The following is a 17,725-nucleotide window of genomic DNA, read 5'->3' as shown; positions in this document are numbered from 1 at the left end:
TCTGCAAAAATGCTCATACCTCTAACATTTGCAGCTTTTTTTAACTCTTCACCGTATTGTATTTGTCAGGTGTTTTTAGGCCAACCATTGATTTTTCTATCCATGTGAAATTAAACCAGGCTCTTTCCATGATATTTCCCTGAGATGCCAGTGTTAAGGTTGAAAGTTGAAATTACTTTTAATCAACAGGCATGTCATGACAAACCTCTGTGTCCGGTGGAATATGAACCTTGATTCTCTGACCCAGGGATACTGCTATGCCACTGGACCCTCTGAGGTTGTAAGTTTGATCAATGCATCAACTAGATTGCTTGATGGATTACTTAACCCAATATCACCCTGAGATTTAGTAATGGTTAATTTTCTCCCTGAAGACTTTGACAAGCTATTTCTTGGGGGTGGAATAGGGTCAGATTTAAAGGTGGAACAGTCAATCTTTCACATGGATTTGGACTGCAGCTAAATTTATCAGGGAGCTCTAGCATTCACAAATGTGTATGCAAATGAGGAACTGAATGCACTTTGTCACTGTACTAACGGTTAAACAGAATTTGGTCTTAGTCTGCTCAGGATTCCTCAATTATCCTTGCAGTAACCAATAAATCGTAAGATTATCTTTTAAAATAAAACTGAGATATCTTTGTGGTGAAACAGGACAGATTCTCCCTTCCCCTTTCACAGCATCATTATTCTCACCCAATAGTGGTTCCCTCCTGGGACTTGTCTTGGAGGTATTGCTAGCAGGATAAGCAAAACAAGACACAGCTTCTTAAACTTGGCAGGTTCCCTGTGGAGGTATAGCAGTTCCCCTCCAGCTCACACAAAAAAACATAAATGAGACCTGTGGACCAATTTCAGGCCAGTATCAGGCCTCCCAATGGGGAGTAGGCTATGCACCCACTGCTGCTTATTGTCCCTTTGACTCTCCACTTCCATCTTAATTATTTCTGCTTACTTAACTTCCAAATTCTTCTTACTCATTTGGAAGTAACAAGGGATTTGGAACATATTTTCCACTTGCATTTCTATCCAGTTACACCAAAGAGATGCAATTTGATGGAGTCTCTATCAGCAATGCATTAGCAAAATCTTAAGAATAATTTTCCCAGAAAACTAACATGGTGCAGACCAGGTAACCAGATCTCTGCCTCTTAGAGGTATCAAAAAAAAATTGGAACTTGAAGCTGAGGATGAAATTCAAGCTATTTAACAATTCTACTGAATGATTAGTCCTTAAAAGTAATTGCTATAAGAGATCCAGCTCAGAGATACTGATCTTCAATACAAGTAGTTCCTCTATAATGCAATGGTTGCGTTCTTGTACAACCCCACATTTTAGAAAAATCATTCATTAGAAACAGCACTTAAAATGTCGGCGATGTAATTGCATTACAGCCAACACCTGTTTTAAAAGCTCATGCTTTAGAAAGTGTCCCCAGTTCATCAATCATGTTACAACGAAATGGCATTAATGAAACACGCGTTATAGCAGAATGACCTGTTTCTTGTTCGACACCAGGCTGATTTCCCTTTCACCAGTTCTATCCATCACTCTTCTTTATCTGCAAAATGATTTGCTTCCTTCTTAAACATTTACCCTCCTACACTAAAAGCTTAACACTGACATTTGTTATCTTTCTGCTGGACCTCTCAGATAGCCCCCTGGCTCAGTGCTTAGCACTACTGCCTCACAGCGCCAGGGTCCTGGGTTCAATTCCAGCCTTGGACAACTGTCTATGTGGAGTTTGCACATTCTCCCTGTGGCTATGTGGGTTTCCTCACAGTCCGAAGATGTGCAGGCCAGGTGAATTGGCCATGCTAAATTGTCTATAGCGTTAGGTACATTAGTCAGAGGGAAATGGGTCTGGGTGGGTTACTCTTCAGAGGGTCAGTGTGGACTTGTTGGGCCAAAGGGCCTGTTTCCACACTGTCGGGAATCTAATCTAAAAAAAATCTTCTATTACTCCCTCATTAACATCACCATTTTAACTTTGTCTTAATTAAAAATGTCCAGAAGGTTACTTCCTGCTTTTGTGCTTTTCCACTGTTAACCCTCTTTTTTTTTTCCTCTCCAATCATTAACATTTTTTCGTTCCGTTTTTCCATTTATTTCTGTATTTTGTATCTAAGATCTGTACCTAGGTACTTTGTACCTAAGATGGCACCATAAGGGGCAACACTTAAAATGTTTCACTGTACTCCTGTACTTCTGTACTTGAGTACACATGACAATAAAGAATATTCTAATTCTAATTCTATTGCCTCTGTGGGGCTTCTTTGCCCTGAATGGACCATATCTTGGTATAAACCAGATAATAATCAGCCAATAAACGTGATTTGCAAATCTGTCAATTTTTATTTATCTTAAAGTGACCAAGAATGATTTCAATGACTGCTGTAGACAGATAAGCTGTTACAGTATTTACCACATCTAATAAAATTGTGTACTTATAGTGACACTGACAGACTTAATGAGCTTGTCCGGAAGTGTGGTTTTATTTAAAAGTTGCAACATTTAAAATCTCTTTATGAACTTAAATGTACTAGAGGACCCTAGAGGCATACTTATTTGTTGAGTACAACTTTCAACGAATCACAAAGAACCTCATCTGTCTTTTTGTCACGTTTCTGAATTTCTTCTCTTTCCAACAATAATGCATGAGGTAGGAGAATCTATATTAATCATTTAAGTGATGATATCAAGAGTAATGTATCCAGTTTTGCTGATGTTGCAATACTAAGTCAGCCAGTGAACTGTGAGGTGGGGGGTGGGGGCATAGGATATGGAAGAATAAAGTTATTGGGCATCAGGATGGCAGATGGAGTACGCTAAGAGAAAATCAGAATAATATTTAAATGGTAAGAGACTTCTAAACGTCGTCCTACGACAGTGTGTGAGGGATTAACCAGCTCACACCTATCCAATGTTTTTGGCCAGCTGGAACAAAGGGTTAAGGGGCAGACAAGTGAAACCAAGCAATGCATCTGGCAATGACTGAGGATCTAGACACATCCAACCTGGTTGACCCTGCAGAGACCTCAAGACAATCGTCTGGGAAGACCTGTCCCACGGATATGTGAAGCTATGACATGGGGTAATCATATACCCAGATTCATACCTTTTCTCCAACTTAGCAGACTAGCTGATCACAATCCTGAAATCCATGAAAGGTGGTGACACTGTGCCATACTAAAGAGAGGCAGGGAGATGTTCTGGCAGTTTCAACATTAGGCATCAGGTCAAACATGAGCAAGGAAACCTCTGATTGCCACACTGTCAGCCATATTGAGCACCAATTGTCAGAGGGATTGAAGGTGATGAGCACAGACACTAGTATCAGTGGGGGGAGAGGGAGGGGGGGCATTGGGACTTCAATGTTCACCACCATGAATTACTCAATACCTACCTAATGACCAATTTGACTGAGTCCTGAAGGACCTTATATATTAGACTGACCCTGAAACAAGTGAAGAATGAAGCAACAAGAATGAAAGAACACCCGTCTGATCTCATCTGCACCAATCTACTTGTTACAGATCCATATGTCTATGACAGTAATGATAGGTGTGAGCAGAAAAATGTCCTTTTAGAAACAAGGTCCCATCTTTTTGCTGAGGACAGCCTGTATTGTGTTGTGCCTTCCTCCCACCCTGCAAAATGGGATATGTTCAAAATTGATCCAGCTGCTCCAAACTGGGTATCCATGAATTGATATTGTGATTAGCAGCAGCTGGACTGTATTTCACTAGAATCCATAACCTCATGATCCAGCATTTCCTTTACTCATAAGCCAGGGGAGCAACCAGGATTTTGGAAAAACCGCCAAGAGCAGTACAAAGCATACCTAAAGATAAAGTGTACATGGACTGCAGTGGTTCAGAAGGCAGCTCACCACCACTTTCTCAAGGGTAACTACACACAGACAATATACATTGGCCCAGCCAGTAAGACCAACATCCGCGAAATGAATAAAAACAAAATCTGGTGAACGTACAACTCAGGATCATGTACATGCTGAACACCTGAGCAACTTGATCTCACAATCAATGGAATGAATCTAAACTCTGCAGTCTCATACAAATATACAAGTCACCCCACCCCTTCTAAACTCCAGTGGAGACAAGCCCAGCCTATCCAACCCATCTTCATTCCAAGTGTTAGTCCAGTAAACCTCCTGTGAAGCACCTGTATGTAAGGCATTTATATCCTTCCTTAAATAGAGATTCGAAAAAAAATCTACACACAATATTTGAGGTGCCCTCAATAACTGAAGCACAGCATCCTTACATTTCTCAGCATTTGCTGGAAAATATCATAGAATTCCTACAGTGTGGAAACAGGCCATTTGACCCAACAAGTCCGCACTGGCTCCTTGAAGAGTGACCCACCCAGACCCTACCCTATTACTCCACATTTACTCTTGACTAATGCACTTAACCTACACACCCCTGAACACTGTAGACAATTTAACATGGCTAAATCACCTAACCTGCACATCTTTGGATTGTGGAAGGAAACTGGAGCATCTGGAGGAAACCCACACAGACACGGGGATAATTTGCAAACTCCACACACAGTCGCCCGAGGCTGGAATCGAACCCTGGCACTGTGAGGCAGCAGTGCTAACCACTGTGTTGCCCTGCAAAGCTCAGCAGGTCTGACAGCATCAGTGAAGTGAAATCAGAGTAAACGTTTTGAGTCCAGTGACCTTCCTCAGAACTGATGGTAGCTAGGAAAATGTGTTTTTTAATGCAAAAGATAGAGTGGGGGAGAGAGTGAGGAGTAAACAACAGGTGGGGATGGAGCCCAAAGAGAGAGAAAACCACTGGACAGACAAAGGAGTGGATAATGATCTGGCTGGGAGGGTGAATAGCTGTTAATGGAGACTGTTAGTGGCTAACAATGGGTACTGTGTAATAGCAGGCTATTTGAAAACAAGGCCTACTGTGTGGGGTGGGGGCTAGGACATGGGGGAGAATCCACAGTTCTTTTGGCTTTTAACCTTACATTTCTGCTCAATTGTTTTTGTACTGGAGGAAAGCATCCCATTGGCCTTTTGATTATGTGCTGTATCTGTATTCCAAGTTTGCATTTTGTGTCTCATGCACAGGCCATCCCACTGTGCTCTGGAGTTCTACAGTCATTCTCCATTTGTTTTTCATTTCTTTTTATTCCTTCTACCAAAGTGAACAACTTTTCATTTTCCTACATTATACTCTATCTGCCAGATTTTTGCCCACTCATAAGAGTCCTTTTGCAAGCTCGTTACATATCCCTCCTAACCTCGCTTTGTGTCGTCTGCAAATTTAACCACTATGCCTTTTTTCCCCGCAACTAAATTATTGAAATAAAAAGTAAAATCTTCAAGACCCAGCATCAACCACCATGGCATATATTCATTGCATCCTGCCAATCAAAGCCCCAGATAGCCAATTTTCTAGCCATGTTAGCCTTATATGTTAGCCTTATACCATGAGCATTTATTTTCCACAATAAACTTTGATGTGGCGCCTTCTCAAATACCTTCCAGAAATCCAGGTACAACACATTTATAGGGTCCCCTCTATACACAGTATTTGTTACTCCTTCAAAGAATTCCAATAAATTGGTTAAGCATGAAGTCCTTTAGACAAAACCATGCTGACACTTTCCAAACTTGTCTAAGTATGTAGCTGTAATATTTATGATCATCTCTTTCCCCTTCTCTATGACACGCCAAGCTAATTTGTTTTCTGTCCTGCCTTCCTGAAGAGAGGGATTACATTTGTTACTTTCCAGTCCAGTCCCCAATGGAATCTTCCTGGATTTAGAGAATTTTGGAACATTGGCACCAATGCATCTTTTAACTCTCTAGCAACCTCTTTTTAAGAGCTTGGGATAAAATCCACCTGGAGTCAGAGACTTGCCAGCCCACAGTTCCAGCAGTTTTCTTGGCATCTCTTCCTTGTGATTGTAATTTCACCAAATTCCTCCTACCCTTCCTCCTCTTGATTTACTGGAATCCCTTATTTGTCATGAAGACAGTCACGAAATATTTAATTTCATCTACCATTTCCTTATTGTCTCCAATTAATGCCCCATTCTCACTAATTTCTTCTTCCTGATTAGAGTTTTAATCATTTTATGTTGTTTTTTTACATTCTGACCAGACATTTGGTATCGCTACTTGCCTTTGTGCAGACGTGCTTGTCCCTTCATTTTGATGCTTTCCCTAACTTTCCAGATAATCATAGATAGCGGGTCCTCCTTTTATATTACATAGTAAGGATGATCTCATTCTGAGTTTACTAAAATATGCCCTTAAATATCTGTCACTGCGTTTCTGTCGATCTATCCCCTAGCCTAATATCCCAGTTCACTTTAACTAGTTCAGCTTTCATGCCCACATTGTTGCCCTTATTTAGGTTTAAAATATTAGGCTTAGAGTTAATCTTCTCCCGTTCAAATTGGACGTAACACTGTGGTTGCCTTAACTGAGCCATCACTAAAGACTGTCACATTGCAAATGTAATATAACCTCTTTATTCAGTTCCAAAATGTGCTGCTCCAAGAAACATCTCAAAAATATCCTCTAAATTTCTCATCAGGTTACTATTGCTAATCTGATTTTTACAGTTTATATGTAGATTTGAGTGACCTGTGATTATTGTCATCCCTTTATCATAAGCGCCCAACATTTATTCTTGTATACTTTATAAGAACCTTAAGGATTATAATCTCTGGACTATTACCTGATCAGCATGCTGATTGGTATAGGGTACATAAAATTAAAAAGATGAATGTGACTCCAAAACTGATGTGGGAGAAGTGAGGTCGAGTTTGGGGACCTACATTACAGGTACTGTTAGGGATCCCACACTGATGACGTCTTTCACCTACATTTCTCACCTCCATCCAAACTGATTCTACATCATAATCTACTGAAATAAGGTCCTCTTTAATTGTTACACCAATGCAGCCTTTGATTCACAACATTAACCCTCCACCTTCACCTAAATTCCTATTTTTCTTCAATTTCACATCATTCTCACTATTCAGGACCCACTCCCCTCTCATCCTGAAGCCTTTTCTCGAGATTGGCTTTAGATTATATTTATTTACTTTAAAATGCGCTATCAATTCATTTACTTTGTTACAAATTCCACATGCATTCAGTTACAAAACCTTTAATTTCCCTTTTGGTTATCTTTGCAAGATCTGGGCTTAATTATAGCTGTCAACCAGGTTTGTTCTTCTCTCTAGATTAGAGTGGTGCTGGAAAAGTACAGCAGGTCAGGCAGCATCTGAGGAGCAGGAAAATTGACGTTTCAGGCAAAAGCCCTTTGATGAAGGGCTTTTGCCCGAAACGTCGATTTTCCTGCTCCTTGGATGCTGCCTGACCTGCTGTGCTTTTCCGGCACTACTCTAATCTAGATTCTGATCTCCAGCATATGCAGTCCTCACTTTTGCTTTATTTTTATCTCTGTCCCTTCTTGCAATTCTCTGACCCTAATTTCCCCATTACTGTTTTCATCTCTTACCTTGTCTCTTCTCTTTAATATAACTCACCTTTCCACACTTAATCCCCTGTCCCACTGTTTAGTTTAACACCCTCTGTAGTTCTGTGGTTTGTAAAAATATTGCCCCAGCACAGTTCAAGTGTAGACTGTCTCAATGGTACAGTTTCCATTTTCCTCATTAATGGTGCCACTGTTCCCCAAACTAGACCTCACTTCTCCCACATCAGTTTTGGAGTCACATTCATCTTTTTAATTTTATGTACCCTATACCAATCAGCATGCTAATCAGGTAATAGTCCAAAGATTATAATCCTTAAGGTTCTTATAATTTAGTGCCTAACTTCTCAGATCCTCTCCCTAGACACAGCTATGTCATTGGTATCTACAAGGACTATGACCTCTCCCCCCCAAATGCAAGTTGCTTTTTATTCCTGAGCAGATCTCCCAACTCCTGACCCTGGGCAGGCAACACAGTCGATGGGACTCTCACTCTTTGCTGCAGAGAACAGTGTCTAACACCTTCTTTATTCTATCACCCACTATTATTCCTGTATTCCTTGTTGCTACTCCCACTGAATGCCTTACTGTACCACGGTACCATGGTCAATTCACTCAGCCATCCTTCTTCCCTGCTCTCAGCCATGCAGGCCAAAAGAGAACATCCAGGCTATAGGACAATTGCAGAGGCTGGCACTCCTGCCCTTTGGGTCCCCTTACCCCTCACTCACCCCTGACCACTTGCCAAATCAGAGTACTCTCACCTAACTGATGTGACTGCTTCCTGGGAAAAGAAATCAAAGCAAAGCATGAGCAACATGCACAATCCAATCATCAAGTTTTCATGTGAACTCATGAAATTATTCTCTCCCATGACATCGTTAAAAAAACACATCTTATGGTCACTATGTAAAAAAAACCGAACAGTTGTGTCCTTGATTTCATTCCTGCATATCAGTCAATTCTGATCAGTCAAGTCATTAAGCAGAATTACAACAACATTTGGTCAAGACTAAATGAATATTGTCTTCCAAATTCTCAACCATTTAGCCCACAGGTTGCTTAATATGGAACAGTATGTATGGTATTACTGTATAATATGTATGGTCAGGTGATATAGTATGTTTGGACCAGATATAGCACATGGTTTGAACAATGGATATGATAACAGTGTATAATGTTGACTTCTGGAGAAATGTTTCCTTTAATATTAAATCTATGATTGCAACGTGCAATAAAGCCAATATTTTCTGTTCTACCTACATATGTAAAGTACTCCTTATATCCATGTGACTGCATTTAGCCAGTCACTGAGATTTAATTGAATCTGTTTGTAGTAGAGACATAGTCAGACCATAAGGGAAACATGAGTAAGCCATTCAGCCCCTCAAGCCTACTGCACGATTCAATAGAATAATGGTTGATCTGGTATTCTTCACATCCATTTTCCTATATTTTCCCCCTAACCCTCAGTTCCCAACTGATCAAGAATCTATCCATTTTAACCTTAAATATACACAAGGACTCTATCCCGCACCTCTCAGTGGCAAGGAGTTCCAAAGGCTCACAACCATTTGAGAGAAGAAATTCCTCTTCATCCTCATCTTAAATTGGTGCCCCTTTATTCTGAGACTGAGCCCTCTGGTCCTAGACTCTCCCACAGGGGAAACATCCTCTCAGCATTGACCCTGTCAAAACCCTAAAGTATCCAATATGTTTCAATGAGATCACCTGTCATTCTTCTAAACTCCAGTGAGTAGAGTCCCAACCAGGTTAGCCTTGACTTATTATCCCTCCATAGCAGGGAGAATCTTAGTAACCTTCTCTGAACTGCCTCCCATGTAACTGTGGGGAATCTGAAAGTGCATTCAATGCCTGGGACATGATCCCTAGTTTGGTGTACAATGAGAGATAGCTCAGGAGGTAAATATTGGAAGGCTGGGACCACTGCTCATGTTCACTGCCTTTAATCTTATACACTGGTATCTATTTGTTTAAGAACTTCCAGTGTATACTTTCTCTACTTTTCAATCACTGCAACCCATTTTTATTTCCATATGTATTCAAAATAGAAAAAAAATCAAATTAACCCCTCTCAGAGTTCAAAGGGACTGGAAAATTCTAAGTGTTGTTTTAATGTGAACTTCTCTTGTTCCTGTGAGTTTAACTGTACAGATCAGATCAAGGCAAGACTGTTCATTTGTCGCTGCAACTCAGCACACGATTAATCAGCTTGAAGTGCCTGAGTGGGCTTCTAGCTGCGGCCAATGTTATAAATGAGTTTTCACTAAATAAACATTATGTGAATATGAACATGCACAAGTTTTTCTTTCATTCTCCCAAAACAATCCTGGTGAAAGCAGTGAGTTCTCAGAGGCCCAATGATTATTTGTTGGATGGAAGGTGGAGGACATGAATACAGTGTAGCAGTTGGACGTGGTTTGCAATGTGTTAGTCAGCATAACGTCAACCAAGAGAGGGACAAAGTACCATGGATGCTGGAATCTCTACTGAAAACAAAAGACACTGGAGATCACAGCGGGTCAGGCAGCATCCACGGAGAGAGAGCAAGCTAACGTTTCCAGTCTGGACAATTCTTCATCAGAGCTGAAGTGAAGTGTGGAGGAGGCAGCCTTCATGCCATTTTGAGAGGGCTGTTGGTGTGCTGGAGGAGAAAGGACGTTGATAGTTCAGATTTCACACAATCTGGGTTCTGTTCTTACTGAGGGTTCTGTACACGACTCAGCCATAGGTGACTGAAGGCAACATGGGCTCCTTTATTATGAAATTTCACTTGCCTTGATATCATGTAACTGTCTGAAAGGCACAGGCGTATCTGATCTGAAATCTGCCAGAAAATGACAGCAGGTACCACAACTATTGACCTATGATGGAAAAGCAGAGGAAGATTAATGATAGATCTGGTGGTAAAACATTAAGAGCTCTGGTTACACAATGGCATCAACAGCCCAGCAAGGCTTTCTCCCTGCAACGTGATGACTGTAATCAGACTCCCCTTTGCCTTTTGAGGGATCTGATAATGCTGCAGAATTGGGACCTTCTCAAAAAGAGCAGATGTTCACCTTTGCAGAGAGCAGCAATGATGATGCAGCTGGATTAATTCACAACCATAGGTCAATGTTCTGGGGACAGGGGTTTGAATTGTATCATAGCAACATTTCAATACAATAAATATCTGGAATTCAATTTTTAAAAATCTGACCTAATGGTGATCATTTAACCATTATCTGCCATAAAAGCACATTTCTGCCATTCTCACCAGGTCTGGACTCTATGTGACTCCAGACCCAGTGTAATCTGGTTGTCTCTTAACTGCCCTTTATTCCTGATGAAGGGCTTTTGCCCAAAACGTCGATTTTGCTGCTCCTCGGATGCTGCCTGAACTACTGTGCTCTTCCAGCACCACTAATCCAAAATCTGGTTTCCAGCATCTGTGGTCATTATTTTTACCCTGCCCTCTGAAATGCTGAATCATTCAGTTATGTAAACTGCTACAGGTCAATACAAAGAAATGCAACCACACAACCACTCAGCATCATCTTTGGCACCAGAACTGACAACGGCAAAACCCTGTCAATCCTGTAAAGTCTGGCGGTTAGTACCAACATTGGGAGAGCTGTCTCACAGACTAGTCAAGGAATAGTTTGACATAGTCATCCTCATGGAATCATACCTGACAGACAAAGTCGCAGACACCCCCATCACCAGCAGGACAGACCCAGCAGAGCTGGGGACAGAGTAGTTGACAGTAGGGAATGGAGTTGCCCTGGGAATCCTCAACATTCATTCAGACCCCATGAAGTCTCATGGTTTCAGGTTAAACATTGGCAAGGAAGCTTCCTGCTGATTGCCGTGTACTTTCCTCCCTCAGCTGATGAATCAACACTCCTTTGTGTTGAATAATATTTGGAGGAAGTACTGAGGATGGCAAGGGCACATAATGTACCCAGGGTAGGGGATATCAAGAGTGGCTTGGCAACAGTACTACTGACTGAACTGGTCAGGCCTGAAAGAAAGTAGCTGCTGGAGTGGGTCTGCAGCAGGGGGTGAGGAAACCAACAAGAGGAAGAAACATACTTAACCAATCTACCTGTGGCAAATGTATCAATCCATGACAGCAATAGTACGAGTGAACACCGCACTGTCCTAGTGGAGCCAAAATCCTGTCTTCACATTGAGAATACCTGCATCATGTTGTGTGGCTAAATGGAACAGATTTTGAGTACATCTAACAATTCAAAACAAGGTATCCATGAAAGACTGAGCCATCAGAGGCCGAACTGAAGGAGGTCACCTGATAAAGGAGCAGCGCTCTGAAAGCTTGTGATTTCAAATAAATCTGTTGGACTATAACCTAGTGTTGTGTGACTTCTGACTTTAACCACCCCAGTGCCACACCGGCACCTCCACGTCATGATTACAAAACAAGGAATGGCTAACCTGCAGCGAGTGCATGGTAACTGTTATTGCCGAGATATTTCTGTTACTGAGGTACATTAGAATTCTGGAACTAATGGCCCTTCTTTATTCTGTGCAATTTGTAAGATCACCTCTTCCTGATCCATGTGGAGACACAGCATTCCTATAGATCTTTGTGTTTGCAGTGATATCTCTGGTTGTTGGTATTCACAACATTGGATCACAGTGATTGATAACTGATCTACAAGTCCTAAGTTGGCATATGGGCTGCCTTTGAGTTAAACCTCTTTCCATACCTTCATATATTTCTCCGTTCAAAAATGACCTTGGTCAATTCAGTGCTGTACTTGCTCAGTTATTGAAAGTCCCTTTGCCTATATTCACTGCTGCTTCAGCCTTTCTAGTTGCATGGTGTCAGTGAGAAGAATGATGCTGGATGTTGAATGTTCCAAACATTTATGAAGTGGCTAAATTCTTCACTTGTGAATTGAAGCCCATTGTCACTCATCACAACATTTGCAGTGCCATAACAATGCTTTCAGGCATTCAGTGATCTCTCTGGAAGTCATTGAAATCAGCTGGTCTAACTTACAGTGATCAGGATAGCAGACTATGGTGACAAGATAAACAGTTCCTGTGAGAGTGATTGGGGGTCTACTCCAAATTTCATCCTGGGACTGCCTTGAATGTTTTGCATCATATGTGGCTATGACCTTGCTCTGTTTGGTATTTGTTACAAGCATTGCTCTGGCTGATGCGGTCCTTAATCTCATTTGTTTGGACAGCAAATCACTTCGACTGCTTTCTTTAGACTTGACACAATTTCTTTGATAACTTATTTTGATATGCTTCAGCATCTCTTCTCACCTCCTTTCAGAACAAAGACTCGATTTTCTTTTTCCAAGATGTGAATTCATCTCTCAATGTCTAATACTCTCTTCTACAATCAAGTGTATCCTTCTTGCTTTCTAGCTGTCCTATCTTTGTTACTTCCTCCAGCACTTGAAGAGGTGAATCTTGTATAATTTGCTTCATTTGAACAAGTTGCTTGTCTTTCCAATGCTGTCTCTGTTGAATTGATGACATTCAGAGTTTGCTACGTGATCTCAGTATTTTCATTGTTCTTCATTGGGAGTTTTTCTCTCAACACCATGTCAATTATGTATATCTGTTTCTTTCACTTGTATGTCTTGTCCAGACCACATCTCTGTAATTGAAGTAACATTTCTTGGAACAGATATAAATGGTTTGAAGAAAATGTGTTGAAATTGTTTGTGGTTTGCTACCATTGTTGCTACCATTGTCACTGTGCCTTTCCCAAACAGATATTGATTGAAATATTCACAAACAGCCCAGCTCTCTTTCTTAACCTGAGCCGAGCAGCATTCGGTTTGCACTAATTCCCTGGATGCAAATGCAACTAAATGTGTTTGCTGCACAAGAGTTGTTCCAAATCCTGTTTCACTGGCATTGCCGCTACAAGACATCTTCATCATTGACACCGTAGGACTTCAGCACTGGCATTGTCTTCATTAGTTGTCAATTCCAGTGGAAGCTGTTTCTCACAACCATCATTTATACCTTCGTCTGGACAGGTTCTGGCAAAATCTCTTCAATTGTGAGTATGGGGTAATGAGATCTGTTCAAAGATTTATTCTGATCTTTTGATACATCCAATTTTCCAAATGTTTTGCTGCTAGCTTCCTACCTCTTCAACCCATAGGGGTTGACACTTCCTTGATTACTTTGTTCTTTGCTCTCTCTGTCCTGGCTTTCAGGCTGGTCATTAGGGCAGTTTGAGCTCTCTTCAGCAATTGTCACATTTCCATCCACTTCAAGATAATATTCACCAGGAAGATATCCAAGACCTGCTCGAAGCACTTACAGCAGAGGTAAATATCACATGACTACATTGTCAGTCAGTACACTAAGGATGAAAGTACATTTCTCCAAACTGAGCTTAAATTTACCAGAAAATGGGAGCAGCGTAATCAGGTCCAGTGACCACTCATGTTAAACCCAGGCTCTGCGTGAGTATAATGTAAGGTTCAAAATAACATTGTACAAGAGCAATGGGCAGGTGAGAGTGAGCTGGCAGTGATTTCACAACTCTTTGAATTATTATTTCTTTTGAAGTTGTGAGAAGGGAATATCAGGCAGTAAGTATCCCAGTGAATTTGTTATCACACATTTTACAACATTACACATGATTGAGGGGGGTCTTGGCACAGCAGCATTGAGAGTCATGATTCATATCCAGTTCTATGTCTCAACTCGTGTCTCCAATCACAGTTCTGAAAAAGAGCCCATATCAGACTCAAACATTAACTCTGTTTTCTCTCTCCAGATAATGCCAGACCTGCTGAGATTCTCCAGCACTAACTCTGCTTTTTTTCATGGTATCTGCTTAAGTCTCACCTGTTCCAAATGAAACAGTGAAAGAGATGGATGCAGTCATTTCTATAACATTTCAGTACACTGGTAACGCATTGCAAGAAGCAAGGCCCATTAACCTGAGCACAATGGCATGAGCAAATGATAGTGAGTGGGAGAAAACTGAAGAAATAATGAGACAAATTTCTTCCTCCATACATCACATTCAAGGTTAATACAAGCAGCACATTTCACAGTAACCAGCATGCACTACATTGATGCATCTTTTGTTTGTAGACTGGATGCATGTTATAAAGGTTCCAAACAAGAGTCACAGAACTTTAAAAACATTTCCTCTATTTCTATTTCCACAGAATGCTGTCAGACCCGTTGAGTTTCTCTGGCACTTCTTGTTTTATTTCTGATCTCCAGAATCTGCAGTATGTTTCTTTAAGAAAAGCCCAACCCCAATGAACCGATTGCTGTAATTTGGTTAGCTGCTCCACAGAAACATTGTGGAAAAAATATCATCCATTTACATTTCTACAGATACTTTATTCTGATCTGAATGTATAAATTTAACTCTCGAACATGAGTGCGTTTGAAGCATTGACGATGATGGGTGATACCAATAAACCTTTGTCTACTTATTCATTTCAAACTCTAATTTTTTATTGTTTATCAATAATAAAGATCAGATGCAAAACCAGAGCCATGTTCTTGCTCAGGTACAACTGTCCGTCTACAAATCAGGGAGTTAACTTAGTCCAGCTCTGAGGAAGGATCAACAGATCCAAAACATTAACTCTGATTTCTCTGCACAGATGCTGCCAGACCTGCTGAGCTTTTCCAACAACTTCTGTTTTTGTAACTTGGTACATGTCGGCTTTATGTAATATTAGTGTTCTGATTTTGTTTATACTTTACTTTGGGAAGATATCAAATGAAGTCTTGATATTTTCTTCAAGACATGGTGAAGACAAGGGTTAAGTGTCTATCTCCTGCAGTGTGTATCTCCCTTGCAGATCTCATTAATCAGGATCAACTCCATTGACAGTTCAATATACTGATGAATCTCATCTGAATTTTGATCAAACCACAGACCTGTAATGATTTCACACTCTCCAGAAAATGTTGTTTTGGTGTTATGGACTGGGCCAGACCACTCAAAATACTCGTAAGCAGGTAGCCCCAGACCATAACTTTGCAATTTGATTTGGTAAGTGTACAGTGAAAATTACCTGGAGTAAGATAGTTAGGTTGACTACTAGATTTCAAAACAGACAAAAATTTATTCACAAAATTATACAATGAAACACAAAGAACAGAGTTTAGAATCCCTACAGAAGTCAACCTATCCAACTAGACTTAATTATGCTGTCCCAAATATGCACAACAGTCCCAATAAGCAAACTCCCATTAAAAACCAGTATAAATGGAACACATGCTTACAGGTTAAAGTTGAAGGGCAGAAAAGAGAGAGTTTCCACACAGCTCCCTGTTGAACTTCCAACCAGCTCAAGACTGAACTAAAAACCTGCACTACTCAGCTGGAGAGCTGACCACTCCCCTTTCATTACACAGGTCACATCTGAAACATGACCACTTTGACCTGAAGTGTCATCTGTTAACATATGAACAAAAGGCCTCTCAAAATCCTTTTCATCTCTATGCCAAGCTAGACTGATTGGAGCCCAGCTTGGTTTATTGTCCCTCTGAAGAAAATCAAGGACAGAGTCTCCTTAAGCCAAGGAACAGCTTTTAGAAAAAAAAGGGACTAGCTTTGTGACACCGCCCACCTCCCCCCAACCCTCCTTTCAAAGAAAACAAACCATCAATACGAAAAGATGACTTCACTTTTCACCCTTCAAAACTGGTTAGTAGTCTAAACACACATTCACACTGTACTAACTATAAACATGCAAACATGCACAACCACATGCAAATTCAGGCCACAGTACACCTACCACTGAACATCTCCGTAACTCATTCAAGTCTCGATAACACATCGGCAATCATGTTTTCATGACCTGTCACCTGCACAATTGTCAAAGTGAACAGCTGCAACAACAAGCTCCATCTAAACAGTCTGACATTTTTATCCTTAAAGTTTTCCACAAATGTCAATGGGTTATGACCAATGTATACGATTGTCTCAGATGCATTGCTGGTAATATAAACACTGAAATGTTACAATGCCAACACCAAGCTTAAAATCTCTTTCCCCACCATTGAATATTTATGTTGATGAATGTTCAATTTCCTGGAAAAATACCCAATGGGTCTTTCTATCCCCTCGTCATCCTCCTGCACCGCACCGACACCCACATCACTGGCATTGATAGCCACCTTGAAAGGCTTCATGTAATCCGGTGTGGCTAATACTGCAGAAGTGGTTAAAGTGTTTAGGCTGTCAAATGCCTTTTAACAGTCCACTGTCCACTGAAACGTCTTGCCTTTTTTTAAACAATTCTGTGAATGGAGCAGCCACACTGCTAAACTTCGGCACAAAACTTTCGGTAAAATCCACTCAATCCCAGAAACCATAGTACTGCTTTTTTCATCGACAATGTGGGAAATCCCCCAATTACTTTTGTTTTTGCATCTCGTGGGGCCATTTGTCTGTGTCCAAAAACATGTCCCAGGAAGATGCCTTGGGCTTTGCCAAATTCACTTTTAGCCTGGTTTATCACCAAGACTGCCTTCCGAAGTCGATCGAACAAATCCAATAAATGCTGTAAATGTTCCTTCCATGAGTGACTAAAAATCACCATGTCATCTATATCCGCCACACAGTTGGGTAATCCGGCAATGACTTTATTAGTCAGTCTCTGAAATGTGGGCTGGAGTGTTTTTCAAGCCAAATGGTATAACTTTGAACTGATATAGTCTATTTGGCATTACGAAAGCTGAAATTGCCTTTGCTCCCTCTGACAGAGGTACTTGCAAGTAGCCTCTGAGCAAGTTCAACTTAGAAATGTAAGTTGTTTGTCCCAATTTTTCAATGCAGTGTGGACGGCGTGGTGGCACAGTGGTTAGCACTGCTGCCTCACAGCACCAGAGACCCGGGTTCAATTCCCGTCTCAGGCGACTGACTGTGTGGAGTTTACACGTTCTCCCCGTGTCTGTGTGGGTTTCCTCCGGGTGCTCTGGTTTTCTCCCACAGTCCAAAAGATGTGCAGGTCAGGTGAATTGGTTATGCTAAATTGCCTGTAGTGTTAGGTAAGGGGTAAATGTAGGGTTATGGGTGGGTTGCACTTCGGCGGTGCGGTGTGGACTTGTTGGGCCGAAGGACCTGTTTCCACACTGTAAGTAATCTAAATCTAAATCTAAAGTCCTCCAACAGTGGAATTGCATATGCATCAGTCTTTGTAACGGCGTTGACTTTGCGATAGTCCCCACCTAACCATTGGGT

This window comes from Chiloscyllium plagiosum, chromosome 27 (genome assembly GCF_004010195.1).
Source record: "Chiloscyllium plagiosum isolate BGI_BamShark_2017 chromosome 27, ASM401019v2, whole genome shotgun sequence".
Taxonomy (NCBI): domain Eukaryota; kingdom Metazoa; phylum Chordata; class Chondrichthyes; order Orectolobiformes; family Hemiscylliidae; genus Chiloscyllium; species Chiloscyllium plagiosum.
Note: the sequence above shows the minus strand (reverse complement) of the source record.